Source organism: Cyprinodon variegatus, unplaced genomic scaffold, assembly GCF_000732505.1.
Source record: "Cyprinodon variegatus isolate N-32 unplaced genomic scaffold, C_variegatus-1.0 Scaffold227, whole genome shotgun sequence".
Lineage (NCBI taxonomy): Eukaryota > Metazoa > Chordata > Actinopteri > Cyprinodontiformes > Cyprinodontidae > Cyprinodon > Cyprinodon variegatus.
Window position 1 is genome coordinate 527,705 of NW_015150680.1, and position 15,451 is coordinate 543,155.

At 36.9% G+C, this 15,451-nt stretch overlaps 1 protein-coding gene across 5 annotated transcripts in view; it reads right to left on the reverse strand.

Moving 5' to 3' along the window:
• strbp (spermatid perinuclear RNA binding protein) overlaps nucleotides 1-15,019 on the reverse strand; it is a 99,732-nt gene extending 84,713 nt beyond the window's left edge. For 4 of the 5 annotated variants that reach the window (XM_015381032.1, XM_015381034.1, XM_015381033.1 and 1 more), the window contains exon 1: nucleotides 11,949-12,075. The gene's annotated coding sequence lies outside the window, so the exon portion shown is untranslated. Of the gene's footprint in view, nucleotides 1-11,948; nucleotides 12,076-14,996 lie in introns of those variants that run through there. The other variant, XM_015381031.1, reaches the window with a different exon arrangement.
• Between the last annotated feature and the right edge of the window lie 432 nt (nucleotides 15,020-15,451).

A 15,451-nucleotide genomic window follows, 5' to 3' on the forward strand; every position in this document is an offset into this window, starting at 1 on the left:
AACAGCATGTTTCATAGTCTCTATACTCCAGTTAACCCTTAATCTATTACTAAATTAGTTGAAGATTATTTCAATAATCAATTAATCACAATGAATGTGATTAATGGTTTCAGCAACAGTTAAAACACCAAATTAATTGACTGTTTTGTAAAGCAAATACACAAAATCATCCAACGAATCAGGAGCTGATGACAAAGTTGATCAAACACATTTTAAGCATTTCAACGGACTCTGTTTATACCTAAAGTTTTTGAAATTATCACTTATAACTTCTCAGAGGCTTATGTCGATTTACATGCTTTTTTTTAGCTTGTCTGGGAATGTGCGTTCAATCATGCCTATTGGACAGTTTTTCTCTACTTATCTCTTTGAAAAGCTTCTGTGAATTTTCTAATCTACTTGAGAATCACATTTTTACTCATATATGCCTTATTATCCATTTTAAATTGCACAGTATATTTTTAAGTTCATTCTCTTCTGCTTTTACCGCTAAGCTTTTGATAATCGACTTATTCATAGCATTTAATCTAATGTTGTCTAAAGTGAGGTATCATCTGTCTATGTTTTTTTTACAGTCACGATCCAATTATAGAACTATTAATGTATCATAACCTCCCTCTCCATCCCTCCATCCATAGTGAACCAGGAACACCACGCCATGGCTATTGATTCATTTCTTATTTGCTTTTTACTCACAAAAACAGATATTTTTAGCCACATTGAAAGCAGACACCCACCAGTAAACAAAATCATTCACTACATTGTTCTACTTCCTGGAAGATCGGTTCAAAGTTTCTCAGAAAGAGGAAATAGCAACTAAGTTAACATGCAACAGTTTACAGCAAGTCAATAGCAGCTTGTAAAGCTGCCGCTGACCAGTCACAGCAGGGTCTGATTTAGGGGGATGTGGGCCTCTGGGTTCCAGCCCATTTTGGGGCCCTATGCAGACAAGTCCTAGGGACCCACAAAACTAAAAGGGTTGTCAAGCACACAAAAAATCTTCACGGTTTCTAGTATTTTTTCCCCCCACAGTGATCTATATATATATATATATATATATATTAGTCGGTTCAAACACGTCATATATTGTTTCAAAATTTCAAAAAAAAATAAAAAATACAAAAAAAACTAAAATAATAAACACTAAAGACATCTTATAATGCTCACTTTTTTCAGTTTTCTTTTTTTCAGGTTTGTGATCCATTTATTTAATGTTTGCCAGTTTGCCGCAGCTGTTGTGTTCCTTTGTCACCAGTTTGGATTAAATTGGGATTATTTCCAGTGGTGGATTAATCTCATTTTTGAATACCTAGGGATTTATATTTTGTAAGCTTTTGGACTAACAACTCTATCGATCGGCATGCCTGATTACAAAAACTAATAAAGCTTAAACTTTTAAACACTTTGTTAATATAGTTACACATTTTAGCATATTTATTTCATTAAGCCAGAACTCACTTTTCTTCATAAACAGCATCAAGCAGCTTGTGCTGTAGAAAGCTTTGCATCTTTCTATTTTTATCTCTTTTAAGCTAAAGCATGAATTGTCTTTTAACCCTGTAAAGTCTTGCTTTTCGTTCCACATTGTGACCGGAAAACAGGAGGTGAGGGAGCCATGTACTGTGAGCCAGCTTTGCCAACATCATGACAGGATGTCTCTGGATTGCTGCAGGGAAGTTGGCAAACTGTTCAGCCTTCTTAGAAAGCTGGGTCTCCAACCTTGTGGTGTGTTTGTGAAGGAGGATGCTGACCTGAAACCCACACTCTGTGAAAGCTAGTGTAGGTAGACTGAGTATGTAGGTTACACTGACAGCATCACAGAGGCTCATGTTTGTTTGCAACAGAACCCGCCTGAGTTGTAAAGTAGCATTCGTTGCAGAAACATTATCTAAACAAAACCACCAAACTGATTATAAAGTAAGTAGGTTTTTCAATACGAGATCCACTTATACACAAGTACAAACATATGTATCTATCTGCCTTAATGTGCTAATGATGTTGAAGAAGGAGCTAAAGTTTCTCAGAGATCATTGTTTTTTAGTGTGAAATGTGCAGATCAACACCAGAGAAAAAGCGAAAGACCTTGAAAATATGAAAGTATTTATCGACATGGACTGAAAGGCCACTCTGTAATAAGAAATGACATTTCTGCTGGTAAGGACCATCTTTACATCAGCAGAAAAGAGGAAGAGCCTGGGAATGCCATGCAAGATTCAAAGTACAAGTGTGACACTACTATGTTTTAGGGCAGTTTAGTGCTGAAGGGAGGAGTGGTCTACCTCATAAAATAACTTGTATTGTGAGAATATAAAAACAAATGGAAAACAAAAAGAAAAGTCTGATACTCACAAAAAACCAAAGAATGATAGAATCTGCATTTTAGACGACATGAAGTCATCCACTTACACCTTTTAGGTAAATTTATTTTGTAATTATAAAATATTTTTTATGGACCTTCTGTGTCTTTATGTGATGTATGTAAAGATCTGATCACATTACATTAAATTTAATACTGGAATGGGTCTCAATCAGATGCCAAAGAGACAAAGAAAATAATTCTGGCAAGAATATCTGGATATGTAATAATATGCAATACTGGAAATCTTTCAACAAATGTCAAAAAACTACAGTTAGAAATACGCCTAAAGATGTAGAACCTATGGAAATGTTAGAAATACATATATCACAATAGCTTAATTTCAGCAAACATAAGAATGAATTAGAAACAATTGGGTTATTAAGTTAATAAATTATATATTATATGATAATTGTTTCAACAATGATTTTTTGTATAGGTTGGAAACATTAACAGATTTTTTTAGAGAAATAAAGGCAAGCGCAGAAATGTACCAATAATATGATGTTTACTCAGTCCCCATTGACTTTTTAGCACTGCAACATATTTTAGTTTTATTATGAAAAGTGCAAAAAGTTCACTAATGTTGAAAAAATGGATTTTTGGCATCTGATAGTTTAGATGGAGAGAACAAATACACAGTAAAACAAACTATTAATTCAGGAAAAAAAATGATTCTTGCTCAGAAACAAACCTCATCCTCCTCTTCTCCAGCTCTCTGACTACAAACACATGCACACAGACAGCCAGCTAAAAGGTAGCTGAGCATGCACTAGTCACACAGACTGGTGATGTGTGTGCTGGAGTGAGAAGATGAAAAGATCTCAGAGGAAATATGGTGGCGTTTCACAGCAAGTGCTGTCGTCTGCTCTCGAACACGTATGAGTGTGTCAGAAACTGCTCTGCTGCATCCTCTGCTATTCATGCTTGCTCTCCCTGCAAACCGCTCACCATATCTGACTGGATCCAGCTCGGTCGATATGAGCCGGGCATCTCAGCCTCAAATCTAGATGTCACAGCGTAGTCTGTGCATCCATTAAGTCACTTAGCGGCTGGATTATGTTTCAGATTTATTTTGAAGGTTTGGCATGATTCCCTAAATAGGCAGAAATCTGCAATTAATCATTTTAGTTTAATAATATAAAACATCTCAGATTAGATAAATACTAGTGATGGTGGTTTTGGTGCATTTTACTCTGTGTGCCAGAATCTCATAAATCCCGTTTTATTAGATAAACACCCTCATCAGAACTCTCAGCATCTCCCCGATAATCTCTATACCAATTACAGGGGGATCCGCCTCTGTTTAAAATGAAAGCAAAAATATATCCGCTAACCTCAGTCAGTAGGTCAAATGAGGGACAGGCAGACAGACAGACAGAAAGACAAACAGAGATAAAGAGATTTAGTTTACAGACAGATATACTGATTAAATTTAAAGCTTTTACATGTATATTTCAATTTATGGGTTAGTAACAACATTGTCTTATTTCAAAAGAAGTCACTATAGGGATCATGATTTCCAGTAAACACAAAAAACAAAGCTTTTATGAATCAATTATAAAACTAAAAGGCACAAACAACATCTTTACTGAGACAATTTTCAAAACAAACATTAAATGCGTAGTTTATTCACAGGTTTTATGGAGGAAGAAGCATTTTGTTGATACAGCTGCAGCTGGATCATTTAGGGTCAGGTACCTTCTTTTCTTTCTCTATTGCTTTATAATTCCCATTAATTAACTTGCTTTGTGCACTGCATAGAAGGATGAGAGTCAACATCAGGGATGCTTCGGTTATGTCACCACCAGTAACACAAAGAAAGTCAATTAAAACCTGAGTCATTTATTAAACGGTTGTTTGCAAAAAACAATATCTTACTGTATATTTTAATTTGCTTAATAAATCTATCAGGAAAAACCTCTTATGGACTTATGGACCATTATGACATGAACTTATGAACAACCTCCTAAAACAATATATTCACTTAATAGTAAGGTGTTTTTTTTGGGTGTTTTAAAAAAAGTTTTTTTTTTTTCAATGACTTCAATGATTAAACGTGGATCCCATAAAATATTGGGCCTCAAAAGTATTTTTATTATTTTATTATTACATTAAATACATACCAGTACTGTATGTCTACTTAATGGCTTATTTCATAACTTATTTTTATAAGTTCTACAATGATGTAACTCGGTTAAATATAACTTGGTCAAACTACTTTGTTGTTTTTTTGACATATGACACATGACTCCAATGCTTTTACAAGTGGATTATCTGACTTTAAGGCCTTCTTTAAGTTTCATGCTGGTTATTTTAGGCACAAGTAAGCTCTGTTTTTAAGGGGAAGGAGCAGTTACAGGGTCAATATAACACATTCTTATTTTTGTTACCTATACCTTGAAGATCAAACTTCAACTTACAGAAGTATAAACTGCTCTCCTATTTGAAGTTTGAACTCAACTGGAAGAATCGATGTAGCCGACCTCACTATAAAGCAGCAATAAATGAAAAAGAGTTTTAACATTTTTATAAATTAAATTTTAAATACAAAATTTAAAATCTAAATATTTTTTAAAGGTGCTGCTTAAACCTTATACAAATTTTTATTTCTTATTTTTTTTACAGTAATTAGTCTTTTTATGTTTACAAACAGGATTAATACTCCGCTTAGTTGAAATATTTTTCTACAGAGAATCATAAAATGTTCCTTGCCAAGATCTGATTAATGATCAGCAGGGCCAAAAATAAAAAAGGGAAAAAACAAATAAACGTAGAAACAAAAAAACAAAAAAACAAATGCTTTGCCCTGGATATTACGAACAAGAAAAAAAACCGAAATGAAAGTTGGACAGAGCTCATTATTATATATGCATAAATAGAGAAGCTAAATTCAAATCCATGACTTTAAGAGAATCATCAGGTCATTTTTATTTAGCTACTTTGTGAGTTATAGTGAAAAATAAATAATTAAAAAGTCTGAGTTGGAAAATATATAGGAAAAACAAAAGAAAACACAAAATCATGAGTCAGGAAAGGTTTGATCATAATCTGCAAACTATAAGTAGCGTTTTTTTTCAGTCCTTGACATAATCGAAAACGTTTTAGATTACTTGCTGTCCTACTGCTCCCCTTCCACGATCGCTGGTTGAAAAACTCTAATTTGTTGACCAATACCAGCACCGAAACTGGCAACTGACCCTTCCTACTCCCAACATGGTCTGCTTGGTTTAAATGAATAGCTTGATTTTCCTGGAACTGTGAATGAGGGCGAGCTACAGTTTCCCTGATCTAAGCTCTTTTTGACACAGTAAGCAGAGCTGCATGGGATATGAGACGACACAGGGCAGGGTTCTGATGTGCAAGTGAATGTGAGCATGCATGGAAATGAATGTGTGCAAGTTGAAGAGAAACAAAGAAAAAAAGGGGAGAGGAAGAGGAATCAAAATGTGAATAACAACTTATATCTATGTGGAAATAGAGAACTGTCATACGTTGTTTTGGAGTTTGGCCAATAGAGCATATGAATGTTGGGTAGAATCCTGAATGATGTTGTCATTACAGTGCAACATAAAATTTGAAACAGCTGGTATTTTGGAAAACTCAAACCCAATGACATGTTACTATCTTATAAAGCTGTAATAATATCAGTCATCTTGCCATGGACTGCAGGTGTTAAAGGTAACAGGGTGTTGGCATAATTTTTTTTTGTTAGGTATGGTGTGATTTCTGATTCAAAAGATAAATAAAACATTAAAAATTTGGGGCATGCTTCCCTAAATTTAATCCCCAACCCAATTTATCAGTACTAACTAGAGATAAACCAATAGATGAGCCGGCCAATTTCTTTAGCATTATTTCTTCTTCTAACAGCATTGGCCGATATGCAAATGTGTTCTGTGATGCAGAAAAAAAATAAATAAATTCTGATCTAATCCCATACAGATACTTGGGCTGAGCGTATCGGCTGATATCTGATCCGATTCGACTGTTGAATGATTGCAACATATACCTTGCCATGTGAGTGAAGGCTTTAGCCTCCACATAAACATGGTTAAGAAAAAAAATTATCACAGATATAAATTTTATTTATAATAGTTATTAACGCAGCGAAAATAAATAAATAAAAATTCCATGAAAAGTGCAATGGATTGGATCTCTGATATCCGATATGAAATCAACAATATCCGATCCAGCTAATTAGTCAATACCTGAGTCGGTATCAGATCCAGGTATCGGATCGGTGCATCTCTAAAAAATAATAATCAGACAAGATAGAGGATTTATGATGTGAGGCACAGTTTACTTATTTTTAGAACATAACCATTACCTTCAGTCAGAATACCTGCAGTTATTTCTATTCCTTATAATTTATCAAACCATAGCAGGTTATTTTAGACACCAAAAAAACAGGAAATCTGCATCAGTGAGTAACATCTGATAGCTGCATCAGAAATAAAGAAACGTAATTTACCATTGGGGTGGTTATATTAACATTTTCTTAAATAGTTACAAAATAATTGACTATATGGAGACTGCAATACAGCTAAGAGGATACGATACTGAGGACAGACACATGCTGTTTTGATTTGTTTTTGTTAAATAACTCCATTGAGTAAAAATAAAATGTTGCACTTAATCTGTAACTCTGTGCTCTACAACAATTACAGTCTGGACTATCGACATTTCCAACAAGGTCAATTTGAAGCAACTGCTGCAATTGACACTGCTGATAATGCTCATAAAACATCTATTTCATTCATTAAGATGGCTAGATAATCAGTCAATGGGAGCACTTGTAACAGAGCTCCAATAAAAGACAGTCAAACAGAGTCCAATAGTGAAAGAAATGGCTTTCTTCATAGTTTGGTTCAGCTTCAGTCTATCCAAAACGTCTCAAGCTGGGAACCTTACAAGGCCATCTCTCTGCCCCAGCCTCTCTCCGTTCTAACTGTCCTGCTTTATTTCCCTCTCTGCCTTGGATCTCGTTTCTCTGTCACTCCGACCTCTTCCTGGATTCCACACAGAGGTGAAAGGAAACAGGAACGGCTGCTGTAGTTGGCAACACAATCTTTGTTTCTTCTCTTCTTGCAGCACTCACACACACACACCTCACACACACAGAGTCAATATTCCTGTTTTGGTGGCTTTGTTCCTTTGCCAGTTGGGAAGATGTTTCCTCAAACATGATGAAAGCCATCCCTGTTCCTGCCGATGACATGCAGAGGGGGAGGTGGGTGTTTGCATGTGTATTTGCATGTGTGCAAGATCAACAACACAGATAGATATGGTCAGCAGGATGGATCTGAATCAGCAGAGCGCAGATGGGTCCTTTATTACAGTGTTAGGAGGAGGAACGTTCAAAACAGTAGCACTCTCTGTTGCCTGCTGCCCCATTGCACAGTCACTCCTTCAGCACTGCACCAGTGGGACTCCAAACTCCCTGTTGTGCTTACAGAAACCTTGGCAGCCAAGCTTACATGTTGCCCAATAAGGAAAGCTTTTGCTAAAGCTTTAGCCAATTGGATTAGAGTTACATTTCCTTGACTTGATTCCAAAATGTGCTGCTGTAAGCGCAAATCTTAGATGCGGTGAGAAGACTCAAGTTTCACGGATAGGGACCAGAGCTCAAGTGGTGCTGGGCAGACCAAGTAGAAAGACATCCTGTCTCTTTCTGGGACTCTAAACAGTTTTTTTTTTGAGCGGGGAACATAACATAAACTGGAGCTGGACCTCTGACAAAGAACAGACATTAAGGGGGTTTACATAAAGGAAGAACCACAGCAAGTGATCACAGCAAACAGACGAGGGAAAACAACAGGAACGAAACATGCATACATTTTATTCAGGTTCTTCCCATATCACTTCAGTACATATAGTGTTTTTATTTTTATGGCTGTTTAGTTTTAGTGGTCCTTATTCATGGTCATATGAGTAAAAATCACCTGACCCGACTAAATAAACGAAAAAGGGATTCTAAGTGGCAGGTTGATTTTAGGGCAAAATTCACCATACTGTATGCCATGTACAGGTTTTCCATCCACGTACTATAATGGCTTTGTTTGTCCTTAATCTGGGTGCAGCCACAAGTAGGTTCCATTAGTGGAAATTAAATCCATGTCTAAATCCACGAAGGCAAGCAGTGTAAACCCGCCTGAATCACCTGACTGTTAACAGGAACATCAAACACTAAAGGCTACATAGAAAACTTATAAAACATAGAGAACAGATCATTGTTCTGTCAGATTTCATATATTTGGTGCAGAACGGGGGTATTTAAGAAAGAAATGATGCTACTATAAAATAAATATACCTACAGTTTATATTTTAAGCTTTTTACACAATTTTACCAGGTATCTAAAAATGTGGAAGGGGCTGTGCATTTGAAAACGACATCTATGTCTGATTTATTTGTTTGGCAAAACATAAATTTAAAAGAAGCATTAAACAAGCAGCACAAACCTAACCTGACTAAGCCAGATGTATTTGCTCCACATATCCATCTGGAAACCTTTCGTTGAAGTAATTTTGGGAAGGGGCGAAAATTCTGGTTAGCTGATTGGCCTATGTTGGTGATAGACGGGCCAAATAAACCAATCAGAACAACGAAGCATATGACGTACTAACAGAGCAACGACGAAAACACAGCCACAAGCCAGGCTACTCTTGCCGAAACCAGTTGGTAAAAGAGCAAAAACATCTTTTCCTCTGAGAAAAGCCTCCAGAGCAGTGTTTTTCTCTTCTTTCAGTGAAGAAATACTCTGTAATTCTGATAAAACTTGCTCGATAGCCACGCTAACGCTAGTTTCATCGGTTGAAGCCGCCATGTTCTTTAGACTGAACAGTCACAACTCAAACCGCCTCAAAGCCAACGCTGATTGGACGTTCGTTTGGTGAACGGCTCCAGATTTTATTTAACGGAGAGTCTCCAAACAGATCTGCGAGTGAAACCTTGAAAGCTCGCAAGATCAGGATGGTCTCACGAGGCTAGCACAAACCTCGTTCCCTTGGAGAAATCACAATCCAGCCTTTATATGTTTATATAGGCAAAGGGGGAAGAGTTCAATGACTAGTCAACGCTTAGGAAAAATTTATATACTTAAACTTTAACTGAAATAGATAAACAAATATAGAATGATCAATAAGGCACTTTCTGGCTATTACCAGTGTCCTTTTTTTATTGTTTATATACATATATATACATATATATATATATATATTTATTTTTTATTTTTTCCTTTTAGGTCTGACGTGTCAACTTCCCAAGTAACTATGACGCATAACAATAAAACGTTTACATTATTAATTACAATTAATACATGGTGGTACCGTAAAAGAAATCCTAATTTTAATATCTAAAAATGTAGCCAAGTCAACGGCTCAAGCTATTGGTTTCTAACCAATATCATTTTCATTTAATCAAATGTACAGCAAAGAACTGACGGAAAAAGAAGTTTTTCCTATTTCGACCTGGTGCTCATCAATCAGTGCTTTAACAAAAAAGGACAAAATAAATTTACCATTTCCATGAGTGGCTGAATAGAGCATTTAGAGTCTGGATTTTACACCAAGGTAAAGTCTGGATGTGAACACACCCTGACTCCACCTCTTCCTCCAGCAAACTGACACACTCCTCTGTCTGCAGTACAAGAGGAGTATTATAGAGCTGCAACCAGCAACACCCCAACTCCCTGTTACTACTCCATACATGACCTCTATATCTGGGCACAAGGAGCTGAACTTCTTTAAAACAACGTAACGACACAACAATAGGCCTGTAAGCAACATCATCATCAACTTCATCATTCTTCACCTTCACTAGACATGGATATACTTTAGTATATTCTGCTGTAAAATGAGTCTTAATGCGCTACCTTGAGTTTCACAGCCCCCCCTCCTCACCCACGCTCTCTCCATTCATCTCCTGGTCGCAATCTTTACTCACTGCAGCAGCAATGTCCACCTCTTAATATTCGGTTCTTTGAAAGAACATTTTTATTTTGGGAAGTTTTTTTTTCCGTTCTTCCAGCAGCTCTTCTCTCCCTTTTCATTTCTGGAATCCGCTTAAGCCCCTCTTTTTGTATCCATCGTCGCTAACACATTGTAAGTAACGGTTACGGTTTTAATCTACGCTCTGGATTACCCATAATTCCAAGTCGTATTGTAAAAAATAAAATACTCAAATAAGTTGTTTTTTTAAGATCTTTATTGCGGTTTGAAACATATTATAGGAGTCTATTTTTTTTAACAACCGTCTAATAAACTATACACAGTTATTAACATAGTAATTAAAAGTACCACTGTCTGCTTTTCTATTGGTGTTGTGTTTAAACGGCTCACCATCATGTTCAAATCTGGCAAGTGTTGGGGTATAAACATGGTCCAGTCAGTCATGGTAGTATCATGGTAAGTGGGTTTAATAGGAAATTTTTGCACGGTTACATCTGCAAAGAGACGTCCTAGTCAACAATTGTGTAGGGGGGCAACCAGATGTCAGTGACGGGGCCCCTAATAGGTCGGGGGGCCCTAAGCAACTACATAGTTATGCCATTGCCCCATATTAATACTCTAACTAGGGTATGTATCCCTGAGTGTGGGTTTGCAGGTCACCTCATGCACATGAAACTGGGTGGAGCAAACAAAAATAACCCAAAGGCAACATGGCCATTAGTCAGTCTGGGCGAACACCAGGGACCAGGACCTGATAAACCAGCACAGACTGCAGGAGCACAGCAGATAGCAGCTCCATTAATTAGCCAGTGAATCAGAACTGTTGCCAGCCACTTACTGTAAACACCACGCAGGAAAGAAGTCATTACACTGAAGCTGGGAGGTTAACGAGTGGATATGGGCTTGTTATGATCTCCCCTTCTCTGTTGTTGGAGGAATTAAAGGAAGTTTAGTTTACAATTACAGCACAGGTGTAGGTATGCAAACAAGCTGGTTCAGCAAGAAATCGGGGCGCAGTTTCATCGTTTCTTCTTTTCAGGCACGCTTAAAAAAAACAAAAACCCTGCGGTCGCTGCTTCAGCTGCTGCGTGGGGAAATGGTTTAACCTGAGAGCCTCAGGAAATTACTTTTAGTTCCCTAAAGCGGCGCGCTGACAAGATTAAAAAAGAGAACAAAAAGTAGGTGACTGATAACCTTTTTTTTTTTTTCTTTGCGAGTGCCACCTCAACCTATAGGTCAATAAAATGCCCAGGCAGACTCCATAGACATCTCATTCTATAATGCAGGAAGTGGCCAAACACCTGCAACCAAAACTTATAGTATTATTAATGTAATCACACACACATACACACACACACAAAAAAAATCTTGAAAAAAGCAGTTACAACATCAACGTTAAGGAAAGTTCATATTTTCACTTATTGTTCCTCTTTTTACCTTGGCACAGACACGCGAAAGCAAAAATGTGTATAAAAAAACATAAATGTTTGTAAATATCCATAGATTTATCAGACATAAACACGATTATAAATCAAATCCCTAATATCCTGCACTTGTTGTAAAATGGAATGTCCGAGGTGAAAAACGCGTGTAAACAGAAATTTAAAATGAAAGAACAGAAAGAAAACACCAGGTAACTTACTGTTAGTAGATAGTTATTTTGAATCCGTCACTGAAACAAAACAGTAAAAAAAATCCACCAGAGGGAAACAAGCTCAACCCGAGAAATAACAGAGCAGTCCAGTCCCAACGAGGACAAGTCGGCACTAAGAGCGCCTTGACAACCGGAGCAGCGAAAGCGAGCCAAGATAGTATGGCAAGCCGCTTTAGTATATAATATCGGTCAGCTCGGCTCCACCTCGCGCAAACCACAGGGAGGCGTCGGAGCCGCTCCACTTAAAACAAAGAAAAATTGTTGGAATTATAACTATTGCTTTAATTCTTAAAACTTAATTTAAAGAAAGAAATAAAGACAAGATAATTGATGTAGCCATTCAACACAGAGTAACTCAAGGAGTTTTACCAAAAAAGTTACTTAAGAGAAATAAAAAAAGAAAACATTGACAATCAAAAAATGCTATATATGAAAGGCTTAGATTAAAGTACGAAAACGTGACAAAAATCACACAAAAGATTTATCAAAATTACAAAATTCAAACATGTATGCATATGTATATATGAAATGAAAACATATGTGGCCTTTATTGAAAAACGGCACAAAAAGAGGTTGTTTTCTGTCAAAAATGAAATAAACGAATAACAAATTGCACCCAGCTTGATATGAAATTGTTTTGAATGTGAACACTTTTTTGTTGCAATCGATCAATTATTTTTTTCTGTTCACACTTATAAACCAGCTTCTTCTTTAGAGATGATGAAAAGGTAGAAGTGAGAGGATGCTCGTCCTTGACCAGATCTGACCCTTTTTTTAAGCATCTCTCAGTATTTTTTGCCCATAAATATTTTTGACTCTACTGAATCCACATTATTAGCAGATGTAAAAAAAAAAGTACCAGTCCTCATGGACTCCATTGTATAACATATAACCTGCTCCAACAGTTTGACCAAAGCAAGGATGTAGAGAATTTTCACTAACTGCTGCGTTTGTAGCCAGCTGGCTAGCTATTTTGTATGGAGTTTTTGAATTACATATACAGTTTAAAACCTCTGAAATGTGATTATTTTCCCCTTCAAAATTAGTTCAGATGAAAGATAAAGTTGCATGAATGAAACAGTTAGGGCTTTTCTTCTACCTATGTGTGGGATTTTATTTTCTAAAGGTTGCTTCTTTTTGCCATGTAGCCTGACTCTGGCAAAAAAAACAAACAAAAAAAAAAACAAACAAAGAAAATCACAGAAAGATATTTAAGAAATTCAGAACCAAAGAATTCTCCCTAAAAATGTAATGATACCAGTTGCCTTTAGCATACTTTCTTATTTTTTGGCACATATATTGAAGGCAAATGTTTAACCTGTTTTTCCAACAGTTATTACCCCTAAGCTTTATTATCCTAAATGTAATTAATGCAGCAGTGCAACTAATATCTTTTACTCCTTCTCGTAAATATCAGTACTTTTTTTTATTTCAAATAAAAACATACATACATAACCTTTATTCTAACCTAAACCCAATTCACATCTTAGTGTCCTTAGACTGTCCCAGCAAGGCAAATAATACTTGGCCACACAACACAAATAAATACCTATTTTTATACAGATATTTTTGGGGCATTAAAAAGATACAAAAATGAATTTAAACATAATTTGCACAACTGTTAAAATGATAAGGACAGTGTTTTATTTATATATAGAAATGATAGGGGACACTGGTTAAACACATAAGATCCATCAGTACATTTGATACTAAATCCTGATTAGAGCAGTGGTTTGATCTTGAGCTGATCTTAGCCTTTAATTATCAATCGCCGAACCAACAAAATCATTGGATAAAAAACTAAGAACTAGTAAAAATGTGTATTTTACTTATGTTGACTTTTAGAAAACATTTCCAAATATCTTGTAAATCTTGCATTATTATCAGAAAAACTTTGTTGCATTGTATTCTTTAGTCATCAAGTATAACAATAGTTCTCAGTGTTTCTATTATAAATGTAAAATAACTTCAGAAATAAAATATCACTGACTGACTAAAAATATGTCAAAAACTTGAACTTCTAACAGGACGGTTGTTTGATTAATTTCAACACTGCTTGCCATAACGCCGCCTGCTGTTCTCTCCTGTCTTGCACGAGACAACAGAAAGCAAAAGAGGGAGAATCTCGCTTGAGATGAATGGTGAGATTTGCGCAGGCGCGAGCCAGGCAGACTCATTCCGGTGGAGAGAGGCTGAAAATGGCAAGTGCAAAAAAAAGTGCTGCATTTACTTAATGGGAAACGGATCGATGGGAGGATAACAAGGTGACATGGCGTGAACCACATCTTATATTTGCACCTGTGGAAATCCAGGATTATAGACCACGTGGTAACACAAATGTCAAAAATATGTTCTAAATCTGAAATGAATTTGACAATAATAATTCTTTATGGCTCAATCAACTATGATTTATCATCTATCCAATGATAAATACTAGAATCAGAGCCTGTTTATAGCCAATAGCAATTAGTCAATTATTGATGATATTAATGGTACCTCTTTGCAGGAGCAAAACAATGAATCACAAACTGAGCAAATCGTGATTACAAAGCAAAAAAAAGTGGCTCCTCTTTATCAAGCAGAATCATTACTCTCTCCCAGACAGTGTTATAAATAATTTAGCAATAAAAGCTTGCCTCTGCCTGCCTGCCAGGCTGCATACAGCAGAAAATAATCCTCTCCGGTGCTCGGCATCGATTAAAGAGGGCGTCACCAATTAAAACAAAGCTAGAAACCAAATGAAGTTTAGTCAACAAAAGCCTGCGACGGGTCAGCCCAGATCAACCAGGGATTAAGAGGCTTCTGTCAACTATCAATAGCCAGAGGAGGGGGGGCATGCTGTGGAGCAGGAAGAGGAGGGGGGGTAGTTTCAGTGCAGATCCAGCAACCAGCCGGGGATGCTGATTGTCCTGTCCACGGATCGGATGAGAGAATCAGCCATCCATAAGCGGCGATACATTTAACATCACGTCCCATCGCACAGCTCCTTTATAAGAAAATCCCCGCGAGAGACAGAGACGAAGAAAAGCAATTTACCTGCGCGCCGCTCAGCCCTGATATCACTTCCCACTCCGTGTTGCTTCCAGGGATGCCGCTCACTCTACAGCTGCTCTCCGCTCAATTTAGAGCCCTGCTTTGTTCACGTGGCCGCGCGCTCTGCTTGTAATTGGCGGAGCGGCGCGTGCCGTCAGCGCTTGCCCCGCACCTGTGCGCTACAGCCATACAGGTATGGGATGGGATAGCCGATGTGAATCTTTCCAACTTCCTACCAGAGGCGTAGCCAGACATTTTTTATAAGGGGTCCCAGGCAATAACCAATGCAGACTGAGGGGTGTCCGAAAGCGGATAGGCACCAGAACCATCAAGAACCTCAGGGCCAATCTACAATGTTCCAACAGGAAAGAGCACAACATCCATATTTTCTAAATAAAGACAAACTATATATTTTTTACAGCCTTTTGATTACAAATAGATACACACATTAAAACAAC